The 24,130-nt window shown below is 37.4% G+C and overlaps 2 protein-coding genes across 3 annotated transcripts in view; one reads left to right on the forward strand and one right to left on the reverse strand.

Annotated features, from left to right (window-relative positions):
- Window positions 1-24,130, forward strand: part of ALDOC (aldolase, fructose-bisphosphate C) — a 1,020,901-nt gene that overhangs the window by 244,636 nt on the left and 752,135 nt on the right. The window lies entirely within an intron of this gene.
- TAOK1 (TAO kinase 1) overlaps window positions 1-24,130 on the reverse strand; it is a 166,398-nt gene that overhangs the window by 104,397 nt on the left and 37,871 nt on the right. Inside the window, exon 2 of one of the 2 annotated variants that reach the window (XM_082707057.1) lies at window positions 6,490-6,550. The exons of the other annotated variant lie outside the window; for it this stretch is intronic. The gene's annotated coding sequence lies outside the window, so the exon portion shown is untranslated. The remainder of the gene's footprint in view (window positions 1-6,489; window positions 6,551-24,130) is intronic. 2 annotated transcript variants of the gene reach the window in all.

Genomic DNA, 24,130 nt, shown 5'->3' on the forward strand with positions numbered 1-24,130 from the left:
TACTATGTCTCTAACACCAGGAAGATTTCCATCTATTAATGTTATTCAAATGTAAGAAAATACACAAAAGATTTAATTCAGTCAGTTATTTCTTTTCCTTTCAGATACCATTTGCCAGTGTTAATCAACTCTAACAGACATTCCAAAGAAAACTACAATGGGACAAAGTAATGAATTTCATACAGATAACTGTTGCCCCATAAAACTGATTCACATTAAAAAATATGGCCTTTGTCAAATCTATGTCATAAGTAGATACCACAAATAACCACTAAATTCCCTGGTGCTATCAGTTCCTTTATATCTGATTACTCAATTTTAAAACTATCTGTCATAATTGACAGGCTTCAGAACTTGGGCTGGAATGACACAGCCTGGACATGAATCCTGGCAACACTATTTACAAACTGTGAGCATGGGTATCCTCATTTCCCTAATCTGTACGCTGAAAATAACCTATTTCATAGAACGGGATAGCATCCTCCAGAAAAATCTGAGAAGTAAGAAATAATGAGAGAACTGAACATTAACCTTATCAAATACCAAAAAGTAACTATAGCATCATTTAGAATACTAAAAATAGGACAAGCAAATCCATAATCTAAAAGACAGTCCAGAAACAAACCCATGTATGTCTATCTTGGAATTTAGCATACAACTAAAGGAGAAGAAATAAATGTTGAGAAGAATTGAGAACCCATTCAAAAAACATATATAAAAATTATAATCCATGCTAAGTGGCTTAAGAAACATCCCAAATAAATGAGGAAAAAATGAATTTGAGACCTGTTCCTTAAACTGAACACCTGAATTACATATGGGTCAGAAATACAAACATAAAGAATGAAACTGGGGCAGCTGGTTGGCTCAGTAAGAAGAACATGACTCGATCTTGGGGTCATAAGCTTGAGCCCCACGCTAGGCACAGAAATTACTTGAATAAAACTATATGTAAGTACTAGAAACAAATAAGTTCCTCCATAATCAAGGACTGAGGAAACTTTTCTATGATCCAAATCCAAAACAACAACAAAGACTGATATATATTTAACAATACAAAAAACATAACTTGGAATGAAGGGCCATGGAAAAGGATACTCCAAACAAAAAGACAGAAGATAGGGGCGCCTGGGTAGCTCAGTGGGTTAAGCCGCTGCCTTCGGCTCAGGTCATGATCTCAGAGTCCTGGGATCGAGTCCCGCATCGGGCTCTCTGCTCAGCAGAGAGCCTGCTTTCCTCTCTCTCTCTCTGCCTGCCTCTCCATCTACTTGTGATTTCTCTCTGTCAAATAAATAAATAAAATCTTTAAAAAAAAAAAAAGACAGAAGATAAACTTGGGGGAAAAGTTCAAAACTTATGTTTACAAAGGGTTAATATCCCTAATATGTAAAAAGTAAAAAAAAAAAAAAAGACAACCAGATACCCTTAATAGCTGAAAAGTTCCTGAAAATAGCCAAGAATAAATATAGGAGATATGCATAGTTCACAGAAAAAAAAATTGCACTTCAATTAAGTTAATGACTTCAAAAGATTAAATTGCTTAGGGGTGCCTGGTGGCTTAGTTGGTTAGGCATCTGCCTTCAGCTGGGGGTCACGATCTCAGGTTCCTGGGATCTAGCCCCATGTCAGGCTCCCTGCTCAATGAGGAGTCTGCTTCTCCCTCTGCCTCCCAACTCCCCCCACCCCCGCTTGTGCTCACTCTCTCTCTCTCTCTCTCAAATAAATGAATAAAAGCTTTAAAAAAAATTTAATTGCTTAAATCTAACCACACCAAGTAAGAGAAATACAAATTAAAACTATACTAAGATTTAATTTTATACCTACCAGAAAGGAAAAAAATTAACCACATGCTGATGGTAGAGTGAAGGGAAATATACATACACTCATCCATTAATAGCAGTAATGAAAAAACAGTACAAACCCCATGGAGAAAAGTCTAGCAAATACATATATGCACTTATCATTTCCCACAATAATACCACTTTAAGGAATCAATACCAAAGACACTTATAGAAAACATAAGAAATGACAAATGCATAAGGTCAGGAACTGGAAATCCTTACGTGGACTGTAAAATGGTACAACCATTTTGGAGAACTGTTTAGCAGATGCTTATCAAGAAAAATAAACATTTGGGGTGCCTGGGTGGCTCAGTGGGTTAAGCCGCTGCCATGATCATGCTCAGGTCATGATCTCAGGGTCCTGGGATCGAGTCCCCCATCGGGCTCTCTGCTCAGCAGGGAGCCTGCTTCCTCCTCTCTCTCTCTCTGTCTGCCTCTCTGCCTGCTTGTGATTTCTCTCTGTCAAATAAATAAATAAATAAAATCTAAAAAAAAAAAAAAAAGAAAAGAAAAGAAAAATAAACATTTACTATTTGAAGGAGCAATTCCTAAACTAGCTGTCATTTATTCGAAGAAAAGAAAATACAGGCACACAAAAACTCGCACAAAGTAGCTTTATTCTTAGTAGTCCAAAACTACAAATAATACAAATGTCTATCAACAAATAAATGTATAATAGAATTGTATTATACTCACACAACGAAATACTATTCAGTGCAATGAAAATGAATAAACTACTGATTCACACAGGAGCACAAATGAGTAATGAGTATCAAAAGCATTATGCTGACTCAGCAAAAGAAGCCAGAAACAAGAGTACACACTTTATGATTCGCCCGATAAATGCTCAAACAGGCAAAACTAGTCTAAAGTAAGAGATCCATGGATACTTGGTGCAGGTATGGGGAACAAAGGGGCCCAAAGGAGCCTCTAGAAATAATAGAAAGTTCTATATCTTGAGGTAGTAAATTATAGAAGTATATACACTTGTATCAAGTGTTATATTATGTAACTGGGTCATAAAACTACAACTGAACACATAAAATGGATACATTTCACTATACAGAAAGTATACGTCAATGAAATTAACTTTAAAAAATTAAATGGCTTAGGGGCGCCTGGGTGGCTCAGTGGGTTAAAGCGTCTGCCTTTGGCTCGGGTCATGATCCCAGGGTCCTGGGATGGAGCCCATATCGGGCTCTCTGCTCAGCAGGGAACCTGCTTCCTCCTCTCTCTCTCTCTCTCTGCCTGCCTCTCTGCCTACTTGCGACCTCTGTCAAATAAATAAATAAAAATCTTAAAAAAAAATTAAATGGCTTAAATCTAAGTACTAGATACACATATATAAAATCTAAGTACCAGTGGTGCCTGGGTGGCTTAGGTTAAGTGTCTGCCTTCAGCTGAGGTCATGATCCCAGAATCCTGGGATAGACCCCATGTCTGGCTCCTTGCTCAGGGAGGAGCCTGCTTCTCCCTCTCCTCCCCCTGCCTCTGCCTGGGTTTCTCCCTGCTTGTTCCCTCTCTCTCTGTGCCAAATAAGTTTCTTTTTTAAATCCAAGTACCATATATATGCTCTCTTGTATGTGCACTCTCTCAATATAGTGCAAATTTATGAACAAGGTATAGAAGGATATGTATTAAATTGTTAATATTTTCTGTGATAAAGTATAGCCATGAAAAGCATTACTTGTTAGTCTACACATATATATTCTCTGAATTTTTATAGCTCCTGTTTTAGTAATTTTAAGAAATTTACTTACATTGTACTTTAAATTTGAGAAAAATTAAGATAGAACATTTTTAGAACTAGAATACTTATTCTGACTAGGGAGAACAACCAAAAGGTTATCTGCACTTTTTTAAATTCACAAAAGATTTATGCATTTTACAATTTTGTATGTCAAAAAAAAGTTGAGTCACACAAAAACAAAAACTTCCAGAGCAAACACAATTAAGAATTAACATTTCTTAAATATATAGTTATCATTCAAATCACTCAGGAAGTAGCTAATTCACCAACATATAAATAAATGGCCAAAGGATGTATGTCAGCACTCCATAAACAGGTAATATAAATTACTGGGGAGGGGCGCCTGGGTGGCTCAGTGGGTTAAAGCATCTGCCTTCCGCTCAGGTCATGATCTCAGGGTCCTGGGATAGAGTCCCACATCGGGCTCTCTGCTCAGCATGGAGCCTGCTTCCTCCTCTCTCTCTGCCTGCCTCTCTGCCTACTTGTGATCTCTGTCAAATAAATAAATAAATAAATAAATAAATATTTTTAAAATAAATAAATAGCTTGGGGAGAAGAGTTAAAGCTTGATAGGCACTGCCATGAGTTTGGGATTCTATCTTCCTCCTTTAACTCCTGGCAGCTTTGACCTAAGAGTGGCCTGAATTACAGCAAGGAAACCCATGGAGAAATTCCAACCCCCCCCCCCTTTTAAATGTAGTACTATGTACACTTTTATTTTTATTTTTTTGTTATTCATTTGACACAGAGAGAGAGGGAGAGAGATCACAAGTAGGCAGAGCATCAGGCGATGGGGGTGGGGGAAGCAGGCTCCCTGCTGAGCAGAGAGCCCAATGCAAGGCTTGATCCCAGGACCCTGAGATCATGACCTGAGCTGAAGGCAGAGGCTTCACCCACTGAGCCACTCAGGTGCCCCAAAATTCCCTCCTTCTATCCAAAAGACCAGGAAGAGGAGATCCTGTGATCTAGAGATTGTAGGGAAAAAAGCAATTATTTTCTCTTTTCTCTCCTTAGCCACAGAACTGCACTGTGCCAGCAACAGAAAAACAAAACAAAACAAAACAAAACAAAACAAAACAAAACAAAACAAAACAACTGTGAGAAAACCTCTCTTTGGCGAGAAAAATCGGAAAACAGTGCCCCTGTTGGTCCAAAAATTATCAGGGGAATTCCCATAATTTTTTTTTAAGCTCCTCTCCTCTTTCCCCATTTCACTTAAGGCGATGCCCCAGGGATGGGGAACTATATACTGCACAGGTTGAAATGCTTAGAGAAAAATCTATCTTTCTGATCAGAAGAACCAGGGGAAAGTCCACTGGGAATTAAAGAGTAAATGGAGGGACACCTGGGTGGCTCAGTTGGTTAAGCCACTGCCTTCGGCTCAGGTCATGATTCCAAGGTCCTGGGATCGAGTCCCACATCGGGCTCCTTGCTCAGCGGGGAGCCTGCTTCTCTCGTCGCTGCCTCTGCCTGCCTCTCTGCCTGCTTGTGTGTACTCTCTCTCTCTATCTCTGGCAAATAAATAAAAATCATTAAAAAAAAAATAAATAAAGAGTAAATGGAGGAAAATCATGGAGAAGAGAGAGCTGGAAAAGAGATCCCTAATTCGTTTACTTTGGTATAAACCAAAACAAATACTGATTTGCACTTGTGTAAAGTAGACTAAAAGAAGTGCAGCAAAGGCTACACTAAAGACAACTGAACTATAGTATAAACCACTGCCAAGTCTCATCCTTTTACTGAGAGGCACAGTACAAGACAAATCCAAAGAGAGCAGCAAAAGTTTTGGAAATAGAACTTTTGATACTGGAACCACCACTGACAGAAAGTTAGATGGAACTTCCCATTTAAACCAGGTGGTGTCTACTAAAACAAAGAAAACAAATCAATGTTCTCTACAGCATATTAATAAGGCTCAAAAATGACAACATAATATTCACAATGTCCAAGATAAAATCCAAAAATTACTCTACATGCAAAAACAAACAAAACACGCATGCACACGTGCAGATGCGCGTGCGCGTGCACACACACATACACACACACACAAAACTGGTTAATGTGACAAATTATCAAGGGAAGAGAGAGGACCTATAGATGCCTATGAGATGACTCATGTTGGAATTCTCACACAAAGACTTGATTTTTTTTTAAGTTGTTTTTTTTTTTTTTTTTTAATTTGACAGAGAGAGAGATCACAGGAAGCAGGCTCCCTGATGAGCAGAGAGCCTGATGTGGGGCTTGATCCCCGGATCCTGAGATCATGACCTGAGCCAAACGCAGAGGCTTAACCCACTGAACCACCCAGGCGCCCCCTTTTTTTAAAGATTTTATTTATTTGACACAGAGAGACACAGCAAGAGAGGGAACAAAAGCAGAGGGTGTGGGAGAGGGGGAAGCACGCTTCCTACTGAGCAGGGAGTCCGATGAGGGGCTTGATCTAGGATCATGACCTGAATTGAAGGCAGGTGCTTAACGACTGAGCCACCCAGGCATTCCCATACATATACTTTAAAGCAGTTATTATAACCATAACAAATGAGATAATGATTAACACTCTGGAAACAATTGAAAAGATGTAAGTTCTTAGAGAAATAAAAAAAATTTTTTTAAATCATATGAATAATTTAGAAATGAAAAAAACAGTATCATAAATGAGGGGCACCTGGCTGGCACAGTCTGTACAGCATGTTAACTCCTGATCTTGGGGTAGTGAGTTCAAACCCCATAATGGGCATATTACTTACTTTAAAAAAAATTTAAAAAACAAAAAGCAAAAAACCTCATTACATGGGCTCAACTGCTCAACAGAGATGGCAGAAAAAAGAGTCAGAAAACATTAAGACAGAAACTAATGAAACTAAAAAACAGAGAGGAAAAAAGATTGAAAGCACTCACTAGAGCCATAGTGACTTGTTGGACAGCATCAAATTGTCTACGTTTCAAACCACTGGTATTACTAAGGAGAGGAAAAATAAATTGGTAAGGAAAAAAATTTTTTTGTAATGTCTGAAAACTTCAGATTCAACAAAAGACATAAATTTAGAGATCTGAGAAGCTCAACAAACCCCAAACAGGACAAATTCAAAGAATATCAGGTTAGACACACCTACTCACAATGTTAGAAAAAGATAAACTAAATTTGAATGACAAGAGATTTTGTGTAAAAAACAGAGTCCACAGAAATATCTTTAAGATTATAAAAGGAAAGAATTACCAATGCAGAACACAATTCTTTATCTAGCAGAAGTCTTCTACAGGAATGAAGGTGGGGGGGAATTCTTATATGATACAAAACTAAGAGAATCTGTTGCCAGCAGACCTACCTTAAAATTAATGCATAATGTTAAACAAAAGAGAGCTAGGGTAGCTACATTAGTATCAGACAAAATAGACCTCAGAACTAAGAAAATCACAAGGGATAAAGAAAAACATTATATAATGATGTTATTCCATTCATCAAATCCCAAATCTGTCCTCATCCGACAAAAGAGCTTCAAAGTCATGAAGCAAAATTGGTACAACAGAAAAGAGAAATAAAACAAGTTTATAATAATACTAGGAAACTCCAACAATCCTCTCTCAGAAATTGAAAAAGAAACAGTAGTCTGAAAATATACAGAACAACATTATCAACCAAGTTTACCTCATGACATTTCTAGAATACTCTACCTGATTCTACATTCTTCTCAAGAGCACCCATCAATTCAGGAATTGATATTCATACCAAGACAGATTATATTCTGGGCCATTAAACAAATCTCAACAAGCATAAAAAAATTTTATTCATACAAAATACATTATCTGACCGTAGTGCAATTACATTTAAGATTAGTAACAAAGATATGACTTCTTTTTTTAAAAGTTATTATTTATTTATTTGTCAGAGAGAGAGAACTCTAACAAGCAGGGGGAGCTTCAGGCGGAGGGAGAAGCAAGGTCCCTGCTAAGCAAGGAGCCTAAGACAAAGAGCTCCTGGATCATGACCTGAGTTGAAGGTAGACGGTTAACCCACTGAACCAAACAGGCATCCCCCAAAATACAACTTTTTTAAAAACCCACAAAATTTGGAACTTAAAATAAATACTTCTACATAATCCATGAGTCAATAAAAAAAAGTTAAAGGGAAATTAGGAAAGAATACAAATTGGGGCACCTGGCTGGCTCAGTCTAAAGAGCATACAACTCTTGATTTTAGGATTATGAGTTCAGGCCCCACATTCATTGTAGAGATTACTTAAATATAGAATTAAAAAAAGAATATAGGGGCACCTGAGTGTCTCAGTGGGTTAAAGCCTCTGCCTTCAGCTCAGGTCATGATCCCAGGGTCCGGGGATCAAGCCCTGCATCCGGCTCTCTGCACAGCGGGAGCCTGCTTCCTCCTCTCTCTCTCTGCCTGCCTCCCTGACTACTTATGATCTCTGTCAAATAAATAAATAAAATCTTTAAAAAAATACAAATTGAACCAAAGTAAAAATACAACATAAAATTTGCTGGATACAACTAATACAGTGCATACACAGAAATTTAAGGGGGGAAAAAAGATTTCAAATAATCTACGCCTCTATCTTAAGAATCTAGAGAGGGGCATTCGGATGGCTCAGTCAGTTATTTAAGTGTCCAATTCTCTTGATCTCAGTTCAGACCTTGATCTCAGGGTTGTGAGTTCAAGCCCTGTACTGGGCTCCACACTGGGCATGTAGCTTACATTAAAAAAAAAAAAAAAAATCTAGTAAGAGAAAAGTAAATAAAACCAAACAAAGGGGCACCTGAGTGGTGCAGTTGGTTAAGCAACAGGCTCTTGGTTTTGGCTCAGATAGTGATCTCAGGGTGGTAAGAGCAAGCCCCATGTGGGGCTCCATGCTCAGTTCAGAGTCTACTTGAGATTCTCTAGCCCTCTGCCTCTCCCCACCGCTCTAAAATAAATAAGTGAATAAATCTTTTTTTAAAAACCCCAAAAATAAATATAAAAAAAGAAATATTAAAGAAACAGACTAGAAATCAAGGAAATTAGAAAACAAAAAGCCAATATAGAAAAATCAGTAAAACCAAGAGATGGTTCCTTTGGGTAATAAAAAAACCTCAACAAAACTGAAAGATCTCTGCCAAACTAACCAAGGAAAACAAGAATAGACACAAATGAGAAAAAACAGAATTCAAAGGGGAAATATTACTACATACTCTTAGAACACTGAAAGAAAGAAAGAATAGCTCTGGGTTCCTGAATTTAATTCACCATTCTGAACACACTGAAGAAAAGAGAAACACATGATCATAACAACAGAAGCAGAAAAGGACTGACAAATCCAATACCCATTTATAATAAAAATGTTAAAAAACAAACAAACAAAAAAACCCTAGTATTAGAAGGGAACATCACTGGGATGCCTTGGTGGCTCCGTTGGTTAAGCGTCTACCTTCAGCTCAGGTCATGATCCTGGGGTCCTGGGATCAAGTCTCTGATTGGGCTCCTTGGTTAGCAGGGAGCCTTCTTCTCTCTGCCTGCAGCTCCCCCTGCTGTGTGTGTTCTCCCTCTTTCTCTCTCTCTCTCACAAATAAATAAGTAAAATCTTTAAAAAAATAAAAAGGGGGGGAACATCATTAATCTCACTAAGGGTATCTACAAAAAACCTACAGCTAACATCATAACGATTAAAGGCTAAAAGATTTCCCCTAATTATTAGAAACTAAATAAGGATGTGTATTCTAATCATTCCTCTTCAACATCACACTAGAAGTTCAGTCCATGCCATAAAGAAAAGACAAAGAAAAGATACATAATAGAAAGAGCAAGAAAGAAAAAAAAACCTCTCTAGTTGCACACCTTACTGTGTGCATGAAAAATCCCAAGGAATAGAAAAACAGTAAAAGAAGGGGTGCCTGGGTGGCTCAGTGGGTTAAAGCCTCTGTCTTTAGCTCAGGTCATGATCCCTGGATCCTGGGATTGGGCCCCACATAGCACTCTCTGCTCATCAAGAAGCCTGCTTCCCTCTCTCTCTCTCTCTGCCTCTCTCCTACTTCTGATCTCTGTCAAATAAATAAATAAATCTAAAAAAAAAAACAAACAAACAGGGAAAGAAGAAAAGTACTTAGATATGTCTAAAAATATTTGGATAGAATTTATATAGTAAGAACAATAAATGCCGTGTCTGGCTGGCTCAGAGCATGGAACTCTTGATCTCAGGGTCATGAGTCAAAGCCCCATCCCAGGCATAGAGCTTACTAAAAAAAAGAAAAGAGAAAGGGAAAAAAATTAAATGGAGAGATGTACTATGTTAATAGACTAAATGATTCAATACTGTTATAAGGCCACTCCTACCCAAATTTGTCCAAAAATTCATTGATTCACAGATTCAATACGTCAGGCAAAATTCAACAGAATATTTTTTCCTGTAGATATCAACAAAGGGATTCTAAAATGTACATGAAAAGGCAAAGAACCAAATTAGTCAAAACAATTTTTAAAAAGCAGTATAGAGTTGAGGGACTCACACTAACAGATTTCAAAACCTAACACAAAGCTACAATAATCAAGATGTAGTAATGATGAAAGCATAGACACACAGTCCAATGAAGCAAAACAGAAGTTCAGAAACAGACCCTCACGAATATGGTCAATTGATTTTTGACAAAGGTATAATAGAGAAAAGATCTCTTTTGAAAATGGCACCACAGTAATTAGACATTCATATGCATAAAAATGAACTTTCCCTCATACCTTAAAGAAAAATTAACTCAAAATGGTCCATTTATCTCAACGCAAAAAATTAACACATAACACACAACATTTAGAAAACGACACAGGAGAAAAATCATTGCAACCTTAGTCAAGGAGTTCCTAGATACAACACCAAAAGTCTAATCCATAAAAAGGGCAAAATTGATATGGACTTCACCAAAATTAAAAACCTTTACTCTTGGAAATGACACTTTTAAAGAATGAAAGTCAAGCCAAAGGCTGCTAACAATTTTTCAAATCCTGTATCTGAAAAAGCATTTGTATCTGAAATCCACAAAGAACTCTTGAAACTCAGTAATGCGGTACACAAATGCGCACTTAGATGATGAAACTATAAAGAAACTCCTGGGGCACCTGGGTGGCTCAGTGGGTTAAGGCCTTTGCCTTCGGCTTGGGTCATGATCTTGGGCCTGGGATCGAGCCCCGCGTCAGGCTCTCTGCTCAGAAGGGAGCCTGCTTCCTCCTCTCTCTGACTGCCTCTCTGCCTGCTTGTGATCGCTGTCAAATGAATAAATAAAATCTTAAAAAAAAAAAAAAAGTTTTTACTGTAAAAATGTCAGGATAGTAGTTACTTTAGGAAAAAGAAGGGGCTGTGATTAGGCTGAGACATAAGAACATCTAGAATGGCTAGCAAAATTCCATTTCTTGCCTTAGTGATTACAATGTAATTTTATTTATAATTCATTAAGCTATATGTTTGCCAAATTTCTGTCTGATCTTATAATAAAAAGAATGAAAACAAAAATTATACATACTGTAGTTTTCACAAAGAACACAATACAACAAAGTGGTATAGATTATATTTAGGTAGTTACGGCCTGTATTATGGACAACATTCAAAGTCTATACTCTCCTTATGTTCCAAAATTCCAAAGATAATCACATGTTCAACTTCCACAACCAGAAAAAGAGATAAAGAAAAAATATCCATCATTTGTGCACATTCTTTAAGCTGTGAGAAGACAGGAAAAAAAAAAAAAATCGAATGAATACAAGTAAGAGAACTCCAACAACGTTAGAAACTCCTCAAACATTCCATTACACTGTTAGGCTAGAGTTTATAGTATCCATTGCATAACTGCTTTACTGTACATCTTCAAATTCCCAAAAGTTAAGTACTTTATTTTATTTTTTTAAATTTTATTTATTTATTCGACAGAGAGAGATCAAAGGTAGACAGAGAGGCTGGCAGAGAGAGAGGGGGAAGCAGGCTCCCTGCCAAGCAGAGAGCCGGATGCAGGGCTTGATCCCAGGACGAGCGGAGATCACGAGTGGAGCCGAAGGCAGAGGCTTAACCCACTGAGCCACCCAGGTGCCCCTAAAGTACTTTATTTTAAAACTTAGCACCATCTTGGCTGCCCTGCCCCCATTTAGAATATTGCTACACAGAGTCATCAATGTTAAAACTGACTAAGACACTTCAATTTGAGTCTTGGCCATTTAAAAAATCTGCCATGAATACAGGAAAAGGAACGGCACAGAGGAGCTTTCACAGCAACCCTAATCATAAAACTCCATAATTTCTCCAGTAGTCTAAAAATGAGTACTAGGTACATGAATACCCAACATACAGGACTAATACAGCTAGATAAACTGCTAGTCAGGTTTTAAAGATATATTTATGTAAGTTCTTAAAGATATTATGAGACTATACACGCAATCTTCTTTAAAAAAAAACAAACAGGTTATTAGTTACATTTTTAAAATATCAAATCTCTTAGTAGGGTAAAAATATCATTACAGTAACTTATATCCTTCTTACTAAAAGAGATCTGTAAAATGAAAGTAACAATCCTATAAAGAGCAAATGAGATCATCTTTGATTCTGGTTCCACAAAAAAACAGACCAAAGAAGCTTATCATTCACTAGGTTATTTAGGATTGAATATAAGATATAAACAATTTTTATGGTTTTGTACCATTTTGTTTTATCCCAAAACATTTATCTAAGAAAGCCCAAAGAAACTAGAATAAAAAATCCAATATAATTTATTTTAAAAACTCAGATCAAATTATGATTTTCAGAATCAAGTAACTGCTGCACATTTGTAAAACAAAGTCAAATAACTGACAATAACATCAGTCAAAGCAACAGCAAGATGATGGGGGGAGGGTACTGGTAATCAGAGCACATTCAGTTTTACTTGAGAAATGCTCCTTGGATGAACAGTGATGAGGTCATGCTATTCCATCTTTTAAGAACCTTCAGATTTTCACAAAAAGGACATTGTTGGTCTTAAGCAACTGCTTCAATACCATTAAGCCCTTTTCCCTACATCTGTTAATCAGAGGGCTCAGGCTTAGAAAACAGCCAACTTAGTCAAACATTTAATCCCTTTAGAGAAAGAAAAATTGTCCCTTTACACAGTCTAATTGGAACAAGAATACATAGATAAAATGATAACTGATAAGACTGTACAGTTAAGGACTTTCTTAAAAAGAATATTACCTTATCTCTCCTTAAAATTTTTTAAAAAGATACATGTATTTGGGGAACAAAACTTTTGAAAGGTAGAAAGGATTCACAAGAAAAATAGTAAATCTCCCAAGTACCCCTATTTCTGAGATATCCTCCCATAGATCACCTGTGCGTGATGTTAATAACACTACAATGGTCTCCAAGTGTTCAACTGAAAAAACGCTGCACATATCTCATTTTAAATCAAAAGCTAGAAATGATTAAGCTAAATGAGGAAGGTTTGTCAAGAGCAAAGAAAGGCTAAGAGCGCGAACTCTTGGGACAAAAAGCCAAGTTATGAATGCAAAGGAAAAGTTCTTGAAGGAAATTAAAAGTGTTACTCCAGTGAACACATGAACGGTAAGAAAGGGAAACCACTTTATTGCTGATAAGAAAAAAGGTATTTTGGGGTTGTTGGTTTTTTGATATACTGTTCTTGTTCCCTTTTTTTCCCCCCCAGTATAGTTGACACACATATTAGTTTCAGGGGCACAACATATTGATTCAACAAGTCTATACATTATTCTATGAAGTGTAGCTACCTACTATCTGTCACCACAGAAAACTATTATAATACCATTGACTATATTCCCTATGTTATATCCTCTGTCCCTATGACTTATTCATTCCATAACTGGAAGCCTATATGACCCACTCTCTGGATTACCCATTTTGCCCATTCCACCACAAACTCCCCTCTGGCAACTGCCAATTTATTCTCTGTATTTATGGATTTGTTCCTGCTTTTTGTCAGCTTGTTTATTCATTTATTTCTGTACTTCACATACAAGTGAAATCATGTTATTTGTCTTTCTCTGACTTATTTCATATAGCATTATACCCTCTAGGTCCATCTATGATGTTGCAAATAACAAGATCTCATTCTTTTCTACAGCTGAGTAATATACCATTGTATATGTATGCCACATCTTTATCCATTCATCTCTTGATGGATACTTGGGAGTGCTTCCATATCCTGCTTACTGTAAATAATGCTGCAGTAAGCACAGGGATGCATGTATCTTTTTAAACTAGTGTTTTCAATTTTTTTGGCTAAATACTCAGTAGTGGAATTACTGGATCATATGGTATTTCTAGTTTTAATTTTTTAAGGAATTTCCACAGTGGTTGCACTAGTTTTACATTCCCATCAACAGTGTACAAGGGTTCCTTTTTTCCCCACATCCTCACCAACACCTGTTATTTCTTATCTTTTTTTTTTTTAATATTTTTAAGTAATCTCTAAACTCAATGTGGGGCTCGAACTCACAACCCCAAGACTGAGTCACATGTTCCACCGACTGAGCCAGCCAGGTGCACCAATTTCTTGTCTTTTGGATGCCAGCCGTTCTGATAAGTGTGAGGTAATATCTCATTGTGGTTTTGATTTGCATTTCCTTGATGGTAAGTAATGCCTATTGATGATAAGTAATGTCTATTGGCCATCTCTATGTCTTGGAAAAAAGTTCCTCTGCCCATTTTTTTAAAAATTAGATTATTTAGGAGGTTTTTTGTGTTGAATTGTGTAAATTCTTTATATATTCTGGATACTAACAGGATATGGAGAAAGTTTTAGTGGTTTGGACAGAAGATCAAACCGGCCAAAACATTCCCGCAAAGCCAAATCCAGAGCAACGCCCTAACTCTTTTCAATTGTATGAAGTCTGAGAGAGTTGGGGAGGCTGCAGAAGAAAAGTTTGAAGCTGGCAGAAGCTGATTCATATATAAGGAAAGAAGCAGTCTCCACACCAGTAAGAGTAGAAGGTGAAGCAGCAAATGCTGGGATGTAGAAGCTATAGCAAGTTACTCAGAAGACCTACTAAAAATAACTAATGAAGGTGGCTATACTTAAAAACAATAAACTTTCAATGTTATTAAACAGCCTTATATCAGAAGAAGAGCCTTCTAGGACTTTCATAGCTAAAGAGGAGAAGTCAATGCCTGGCTTCAAAGCTTCAAAAGACAAGCTCACTCTCGCTAGAGGCTTATGTAGCTGGTGACTACTGGCTGAAGCCAAAGCTTACTGACTGTTCTGAAAAGCCTAATGCCTTTGAGAAGTATTCTACATCTACTCTGCCTGTGGTCTATAAATGGAACAAAGCCTGCATGACAGCACATCTGCTTACAATATGGTTTACTGAGCATTTTTAGGCCATTGTTGAGACCTACTGCTCAGAAAAAGAAAAAAAAATCCTTTCAAAATATTACTGCTCATTGACAAGGCATGTGGTCACCCAAGTGCATGGAGATACACTATGAGATTAATGTTGTTTTCATATCTGCTAATACAACATTCATTCTACAGCCCATGGACTAAAGAATAATTTCAACTTATGAGTCTTAAGATTTGAAAATACAATTTGTATGGGCATGCCTGTGTGGCTCTGTGTTAAGCACTCAACTTGGGTTTGCTCAGGTCATGATCTCACGCTCTCGTGGGATCAAGCCCTGCATTAGGCTCTGCACTCAGCGGAGAGTCTGCTTGAAGATTCTCTCCCTCTCCCCCTTCCCCACTCATACACTTGCTCTCTCTAAAATAAACATATCTTTAAAAAAAAAAATAAAAAAGTTCGTAAGGCTGTAACTGGCATAGATAGTGATTAGTCTGATGGAACTAAGCAAATTGAGAAGTTTCTGGAAAGAAAGAAAGAAAGAATTAATTCATCTTTGTAGATGCATGTGTGATTCATGAAAAGAAATAATATCAACATGAACAAGGTTTGGAAGAAGTAGATTCCAATCCTCATAAACGATTTGGCGGGGGGGTTCAAGACTTCAGTGGAGGAAGTAATGGCAGATGTGATGAAAACAGCAAAAGAATTAAAATTAGAAGTGGAGCCTGAAGTGCTAATTAAGTTGTTATAATCACCTTAAAACTTTAACAGATGAGGAGTTAATTTCTTTTTTTTAAAGATTTTATTTATTTCTTAAATTTTATTTATTTATTAGAGAGAAAGCACCCATAAGCACGGGCGGGCCGGGATGTGGGGACGAGAGAGAGAGGCAGAAGCATACTCCCTGCTGAGCAGAGAGCCCAATGCATGGCTTGATCCCAAACCCTGAGTCCATGACCTAAGCGGAAGGCAGCCAACCAAGCCACCCAGGTGCCCCTATCTTTTTTTTTATTTTTTTAAAACAGAGAGATAGTAAGAGAGAGCACAAGGAGAGGGAGCAGCAGGCAGAGGGAAAAGCACGCTTCCCTTGGAGCAAGAAGCCCAATGCAGGACTCTGACGGACCTGAGCCATCCAGGCACCCCAAGGATTTGCCTTTTTTTTTTTTTCTAAAAAGATTTTATTTATTTATTCAACAGAGAGAGAGAGATCACAAGTAGGCAGAGAGAGATGGGGAGAGGAAGCTACCTGCTGAGAAGAGAGCCCGATGCAGGACTCGATCCCAGGACCCTGAGATCATGACCTGTGCTGAAGGCAGAGGCTTAACCCATTGAACCACCCCAGTACCCAAGGATTTGCTTTCTTATGGCTGAACAAAGAAAGTTGTTTCTTGAGATGGTATCTACTAGTATTGATGCTGAGAGGACTGCTGAAATGATAACAAAGGATTTAAAATATTCCACAGATACAGCTGATAAACTAGCAGCAAAGGTTTGACAAAACTGACTCTAATTTTGGAAAATTTCTACTCCAGGTACAATGCTATCAAACAGCATTGCATTTAACAGAGAAATCATTTGTGAAAGGAAGAATCCATCAATGTGGCAAACTTCACTGTTGTCTTATTTTAGGAAAAATGTCACAGCCCCCCCGCCCAACCTTCAGAGACCACCACCTTGATCAATTAGCAGCTATCAACACTGAGGCAAGACCCCTCCACCCAATAATATTGAAAGCTCAAATAATGGTCAGCATTTTTTAGTAATAGGTATTTTTAAATTAAGGTATATACATTTTTAGACATAATATTATTACATACTTAACAGACTATAATATAGTGTAAACATAACTTGTATATACACAGGGAAGCCAAAAATTTCATTTGACTCATTTTACTGCAATACTCACTTCACTGTGGTGATCCAAAACCAAGCCCACAGTTTCTCTAAGGTATGACTATATAAATGTTAGTACTGTAAGAGGGAGTCAGACTAAAATAATCAGGTCATTTCAAAAGTATTTTGTGACATGTACAAATTTTCTTATACACATAAAAACTATGGGAGACTTTACACTATCTTGTATTTTTTTTTTTTTTTTGAATGGTGAATGTTTTTTCCACTTAAAAACAAATGTTAAAAATCGAATAAGAAAATTTCATTTTCTGGCCATAGCATTTACATGAAACTTAGTTCCAAATGGTTTAATATTTTCATAATTTGCAGCTTTCCACAAGCTCTTACCTCTCTAATATTTCCCATTCCCACAAAGATTCTGTGAACTAGAAAAGTAATTCATATGCCATTAAGAATTATTTGCAGTACTTGGTAAGAATCTAAATGCAGAATGATAAGATGAGCCTCTCTTTCTAGTTGTTTCCCTTTAATAGATTATATGGCACTTCTACTTTTCCATTCTGTCATTGCTTAATAATGTAACCATTATTAAAGGAGGGAAAAGCAAGCTACAGCACAGTGCTACAATATAAAATTCTTTTTTTTTTTTTAAGATTTTAAATAATCTCCATATACAACATGGGGCTGAACTTACAACCACAAGATCAAGACTGAATGCTCTACCAACTAAGCCAGCCAGGCACCCTATATGAAATTCTTTTATTTTTGTTATTTTCATTTTTTTAAAAGACAGAGTGGTTTATTTATTTATCTATCTATCTATCTATCTATCTATTTATTTATTTATTTATGTGAGAGAGAGAAAGAGAGCGCGCGCGCGCGAGAGAGAGCGCCAGGGCTCCCAGGGGGTAGGGGGCAGACGGAGAGAAAGAAGTAGATACCCTTGATGAGCAGGGAGCGCGACCTGGATCAGGACCTGAGCCCAAGGCAGATGCTTAACCTTAACCAGCTGAGCCACCCAGGTGCCCCAAGAAATTCTTGTAATGTCTCTCTCACACATACACTCTCATTCCCTCAGGTTTGGAAAGGAAGACAATGAACTGTTAATAGCTGTTATATGTGAGTGCTAGGTTTTATAGACTCATTTTCTTCATTTTCCTTATCAGTACTTTCTAGTTTATTCTACTGCAGTTCACATGAATTTTTACAATGCAAATAAAAAACAATTGCATGATTCTTCAAAGTGCTAGAAACTTAAATGCAAAGTAGGGATGAAGCAGGAATTTTTTGTTTTTAACCCAAAATCTACAAGTGTTAACAACTTTGCAAAGGAGAAAGATTTTCATTTAAATTTTTCAAAATTCCTTGAATACACTGAAAAACATTCTTCTAAAACTATTACTGGGTCAAAGATTTGGGATGAAGAAAAAGACTATCAAACTATTTAAATATCTAGAATTCCACACTAAGAAATTTGAAAATCTAATAAAAATGATTTTCTGTCAAAATGGAAATTAGTTACAAAACAACTAATCTGAATTCTTCAAAATATCATGAAGACAAAAAAGACCAGCGATGGTCTAGAGATTAAAGAAGACTAAAGACATACTGATGTGGGAAGCAAAGGCAAAAGAAAGATTAAATTTCGTTATTACTTACAGACCACTGACAAGTCCCTGACACAAGGCAGAGTGACATTCCTCTAGAAGCTCAGCTGCCTCAATGTTAATACTTTCCTAAGGGCAAAAGGCAATCTTAACCCAACCTCCAAGATCCTGTAAGTCTTAACATATAAAAATTCCTTTCGAAACTTCCTTTATCTCTATAACCCATCCAAGATATATGTCAGCAATCATTCCCCAAGCCTATGCCCACCGATATATATCTGAAGGGTCTCATGACTAGGGTTTTATTAGACAGTAGTAATAAAGTCTTTTCCTAACAATATCGAGCCATCTCAAGGTCCCGGAAACCCTGCTTCCAAAATTCCTTAGAGACTTATAACTTCTAACCCCCTCCCAACCTGAAAGTATATAATCCACCAGTCCTCATGACCCCAGCATATCTCTTTCTGCCCACAGGTCCTGTGCTTTATTTATTTATTTATTTATTTATGTATTTATTTATTTTTAAAAAGTTTTTAGTTTTTTTTTTTTTAAGATTTTATTTATTTATTTGTCAGAGAGAGAGAGAGCTCACAAGCAGGCAGAGTGGCAGGCAGAGGCAGAGAGAGAAGCAGGCTCCCCGCCAAGCAAGGAGCCCGACGCGGAACTCGATCCCAGGACCTAGGATCATGACCTAAGTCGAAGGCAGCGGCCCAACCCACCGAGCCACCCAGGCGTCCCGGTCCTGTGCTTTTAATAAAACACCTTTTAGGGGAAGCTGGGTGGCTCAATCAGTTAAGCGTCTGCCTTTGGCTCAGGTCATGATCTTGGGGGTCCTAGGACTGAGGCACACTTTGGGGTCCCTGCTCAATGGGGAATCTGTTTCTCCTTCTACCTTGGCCCCTCCTCCTGCTCATGCTCTCTCAAATAAAATCTTAAAAATCAAACAAACAAACAAAAATACCTTTTTGCACCAAATACATTTCAAGAATTCTTTCTTGGCCATTAGCTCCAAACCCCAACATTTCCTACCTTAAAATGACTATTAATTCCCATATATGGTCCTGAACTGGGGGGAAAAATCCATCTTTAAAAGACATGATTGGAGGGGTGCCTGGATGGCTCAGTGGGTTAAAGCCTCTGCCTTCGGCTCGGGTCATGATCCCAGGGTCCTGGGATCGAGCCCCACATCGGGCTCTCTGCTCAGCGGGGAGCCTGCTTCCTCCTCTCTCTCTCTCTCTGTCTACTTGTGATCTCTGTCTGTCAAATAAATAAATAAAATCTTTAAAAAAAAAAGACATGATTGGGGCCCCTGGGTGGCTCAGTCACAGACTGAGCATCTGACATTTGATTTCGGATCAGGTCATGCTCTCAGGGTCCATGAGATCAGCCCTGTGTCCTGTTCCACGCTCAGCAGGGAGTCTGCTTGGGATTCTCTCTCCCTCTGCCTCTTCCCCATCCCCTGTACTCACTCTCTATCTAATAAATAAATAAATCTTTAAAAAGACATTATTGTGACAAACTGGAATAATCTGAATATATACCGTATATTTGATAAGAGTATCATATTGTTATATTTCCTGTCATACTTTTACTGTGTCTAGTGAGATAATGTCCTTGCTCTCAGGCAATACATGCTTCAGTATTTACAGTCATGTCTGCAACTAATTCAAACACTTCAGGGGATATCGAGTGAATGTCTATGTAATACAGCAATATTACATATACATATATGTATAACATATATATATGTTATATGTGTTACTGGTGAATCTTCTAAAGGAGTACAATGGGAATTCATTATACAAGTCCAGCAATTTCCAAATAATTTTGTATTTCTCAAAATAAAAAGATAGGAAATAAAGGGCAACAATGCCAGGGTGCCTCTACAGGTCAAGGCTACCACCAGCATGACAAAGCTGCCCACTTGGGAGGATCCAAAAGTGCAGGAGGTAAAAGTTCTGTGCTTAAAGTTGCAGCCCATCATTATGAGGCTAAGTGTGAAAAACCCAGCAAGGAGTTCATGCTCCAGGGGCTCACAGTGGGGCTCAGTTGGTGGAACATATATATGACTACTGATCTCAGAGTTTAGGTTTGAGCCTCATGTTTGGTGCGATTACTTTAAAATCTTAAAAAAAAAAAAAAAAAAAAAACAACTTCATACTTTGCTGCTGAATAGAGAAAGATCTTACGTGATTTTTTTAAAAAAGCAAGTTTGCCAACAAGTGTGCTCTGGACTTCTTTGGGCAGATGAGGTTTCCTGTGTGGAGCTTTTAAGGAATAAACAGACCTGTATTAATTATTCCAGCCTGAGTTTTTGTTTTTTTTTTTTAAAGATTTTATTTATTTATTCGACAGAGAGAGATCACAAGTAGATAGAGAGGCAGGCAGAGAGAGAGAGAGAGGGAAGCAGGCTCCCCACTGAGCAGAGAGCCCGATGTGGGATTTGATCCCAGGACCCCGAGATCATGACCTGAGCCGAAGGCAGCGGCCTAACCCACTGAGCCACCCAGGCACCCCTGAGATTATTTCTTTATTGTTGCAAACAGCAGGAAAAATCTGAGGAGTGTGTTGGACAAACTGGACTTAGTGCAATATGACCTGAAAGAGCTGCCAGAGGTCACCAAGGGAAACAGACTGACCTTTACTAGAGTATCTCTATCACTCAAGACTAAGACCAGAGGCCACTCCCTGAGATAGAAGATCCTAAACATGCCAAATAGGGAAGCTGCCCTTTTCTCTGAACCACAGAAAGATGGGCCTACCAACCACACTCAGACACGAGTCCAGACAGTAACTTATGTAAACTCCCATGCAGTTTAAATTGACCAATAAAAGTGTTCTTTCTGGGATCACAAACATTAACAAAAAAGTTAATTTATGTGATTTGGCAGTTATTCTATACCATTTCCTGGCTATTAAAATGTTTAAAGGACAAAAATAATAAAATTTCAAAAATTTAAAGTTGGGGAAGGGGGAATACCAGAAATAACCTATAAGTCCAATAGTTTGATAACTAAAAGTTCACTGAAAGAATGAGAAAGTATCACTTCCAATTATAATTTAAAACATAGTAATCTGCTTGTGCTCTGACAAATAAAATATTTTTGAAAAATGTATGAGAAATAAGAATGTATGCTGACTCACATTTCCAGAAAGCAATGCAGGACCAGGCATCAATATAAAAACCCTCCAGCCCTTTGACTCAACTCTACCTCTAGAAACTAAAATAATAATCAAAACAAAAATGTTCACAACAGAATTATTTATAAAAGCAAAACAGCCAGAAACAATCTCAAGGTCTATCACTACAGACATGAGTAAATGAAACTATCTGACAAATTTTTTTTAAGTCATTTTAAAATTTTTGGTTTTAAAGAATATTAATGGCATGGGAATGGGGCCTCAATAAAAGCTTTAATAAACTGTACAAATGCATTTTTAAAAATATGTATAAATAACATTTATTATATCCTAAGCACTATATTATGTACATTATATCCATTACCTAATTTATTCTCTCTTTTTTTAAGATTTATTTGAGAGAGAGAGCACGAGTGGGAGGGGCAGGAGAGGTTCAAGAAGATTCCTAACTCAGTGAGTGAGGACCCCAAAACCAGGCTTAATCTCACAACACTGAAATGAGGACCTGAGCCAAAAACAAGAGATGGTTGCCCAACTGACTGTACCACTCAGGCGCCCCTAATTTATTCTTTTATTTTTTTAGATATTTTATTTATTTTAGAGGGAGAACACAAGTGTAGGGAAGATCAGAGGGAGAGGAACAAGTAGACTCTGTGCTGAGCAGAGAGCCCCCCGGCAAGGCTCCATCTCAGCACCTGAGATTACAGCCTGAGTGGAGATCAAGAGTCAGATGCTCAACCGACTAAGCCACCCAGGCACCCCCTTAATTTATTCCCTTACAGGCACTATTAAGTAGCTCTTAAGTAGATATGTTAAGAGGATTCAGATTTTTCATTAAGTAAATAAAGTACCTGGCACACAACAAATAGTAATATTTACTTTTAAATCCCCATATTACAGATTTTAAAACTCAAGAGTCAGAGAAATTAAGTGATCTGCTAAAATCACATAGCTAAGGGGCATGTGGGTGGCTCCCTCTCCCTCCGCTTCTCTCTCCCTCTCTTAGTTACTGACACTCAAATCTTTTTAAAAAATCACATGGCTAATAAGCAGTGGAACAAAAATCTGAACCCACAGGATTTAATTCTAGAAGTTCCTAGAGAATCCTGAGAATCTAGAGAATCTTTTTTTTTTTTTTAAGGATTTTATTTATGAGAGAACACAAACAGATGGAAGAGCAGAGGGAGAGGGAGAAGCAGACTCCCCACTCAGCAAGAAGCCTGATTTGGGACTTGATCTCAGGACCCTGGGATCATAATCTAAGCCAAAGGCTTAACTGACTGAGCCACCCAGGTGCCCCTAGAATCTCCATTCTTCACTATTATGCTATACAATGTCTATACATTAAAAATATACAGAAGCAGTAGTAAAGGAAATACACCAAAACAGTAATATCTCTAGGTGGTAAAAGCAGTGATGGCTTTTAACTTCCAAATGTTCTACATTTATAAATGAATTACTTTTAAAACTATTTTTTCCAGAGAACTTTAAAAATATCAGTAATACAGGGGCACCTGGCTGGCTGGCTAAGTTGGTGGAGCATGCAACTCTTAATGTCAGGGTTGTAAGTTCAAGTCCCATGCTGGGTATAGAGATTACTTAAAAATAAAATAATTTTTTACATAAAATCTTTTTGAAAATATCAGTAACACAAATATCAATAGTATAATACCTAGGAGATATAAAATCTGCATCAAAAGCTTATTTAGTCTTGTTAGTTCAGTACCACAATACTTTCAAGAATGGCAACATTTTCTGAAAAAGGGAAACTATTGATCAAAGCTCAACAAACAAAATGTAATAATCTTAGAATAGTTTTTAAATTATTTAAAGACTTCTTGGTTATTGTATCTTCTGTTTTCTGAGAAAATATAAAGATAATAGTTAAAATATCCAATATGTCCAAATTCATAAAATAATGTTATGGTGATTTAAGAGTGCAGCATCAAATGAATATGATGAAGAAATAAAAAACATTTTGCTTCTGGTATAACTATTCCCATCGTACACCTATAGTAACTTGGATAACTGTAGTTTAGATAAGCCAAGAATAATTCCTTCATTAACAAAAGGAAGGAAATATTTACTTAAATATTCAAAACAGATTGTTCTTAGGGGCACCTTGATGGCTCAAATAACTGAAAGACAAACTCTATTTACATTCTTTTTTATTAACAGTAATTCAAGGGGCACCTGGGTGGCTCAGTGGGTTAAGCCTCTGCCTTCAGCTCAAGTCATGATCTCAGGGTCCTGGGACTGAGCCCCACATCAGGCTCTCTACTCAGCGGGAAGCCTGCTTCCCCCCACTTTCTCTCTGCCTGCCTCCTCTCTGCCTTCCTGTGATTTCTCTGTCAAATAAATAAATAAAATCTTTAAAACAACAACAACAACAACAACAACAGTAATTCAAGAGATAACAACTGTGATAAAGCCCTGGAAAAGTACCGATCAGCTACGTCATTACAGACAGAAGAATGGACAGCCAATTTATTTCTTACATAGAAAGTTCAAAGGTACTATAAAACTACATATTTGACATCTCCACTTGAATATCTCAAAAGCACTTTTAACTCAACATAATCTAATCATTTAAACTAATCTACCTTTTGTGTGTCCTATATAAAAA

This window comes from Mustela nivalis (genome assembly GCF_964662115.1).
Source record: "Mustela nivalis genome assembly, chromosome: 17".
Lineage (NCBI taxonomy): Eukaryota > Metazoa > Chordata > Mammalia > Carnivora > Mustelidae > Mustela > Mustela nivalis.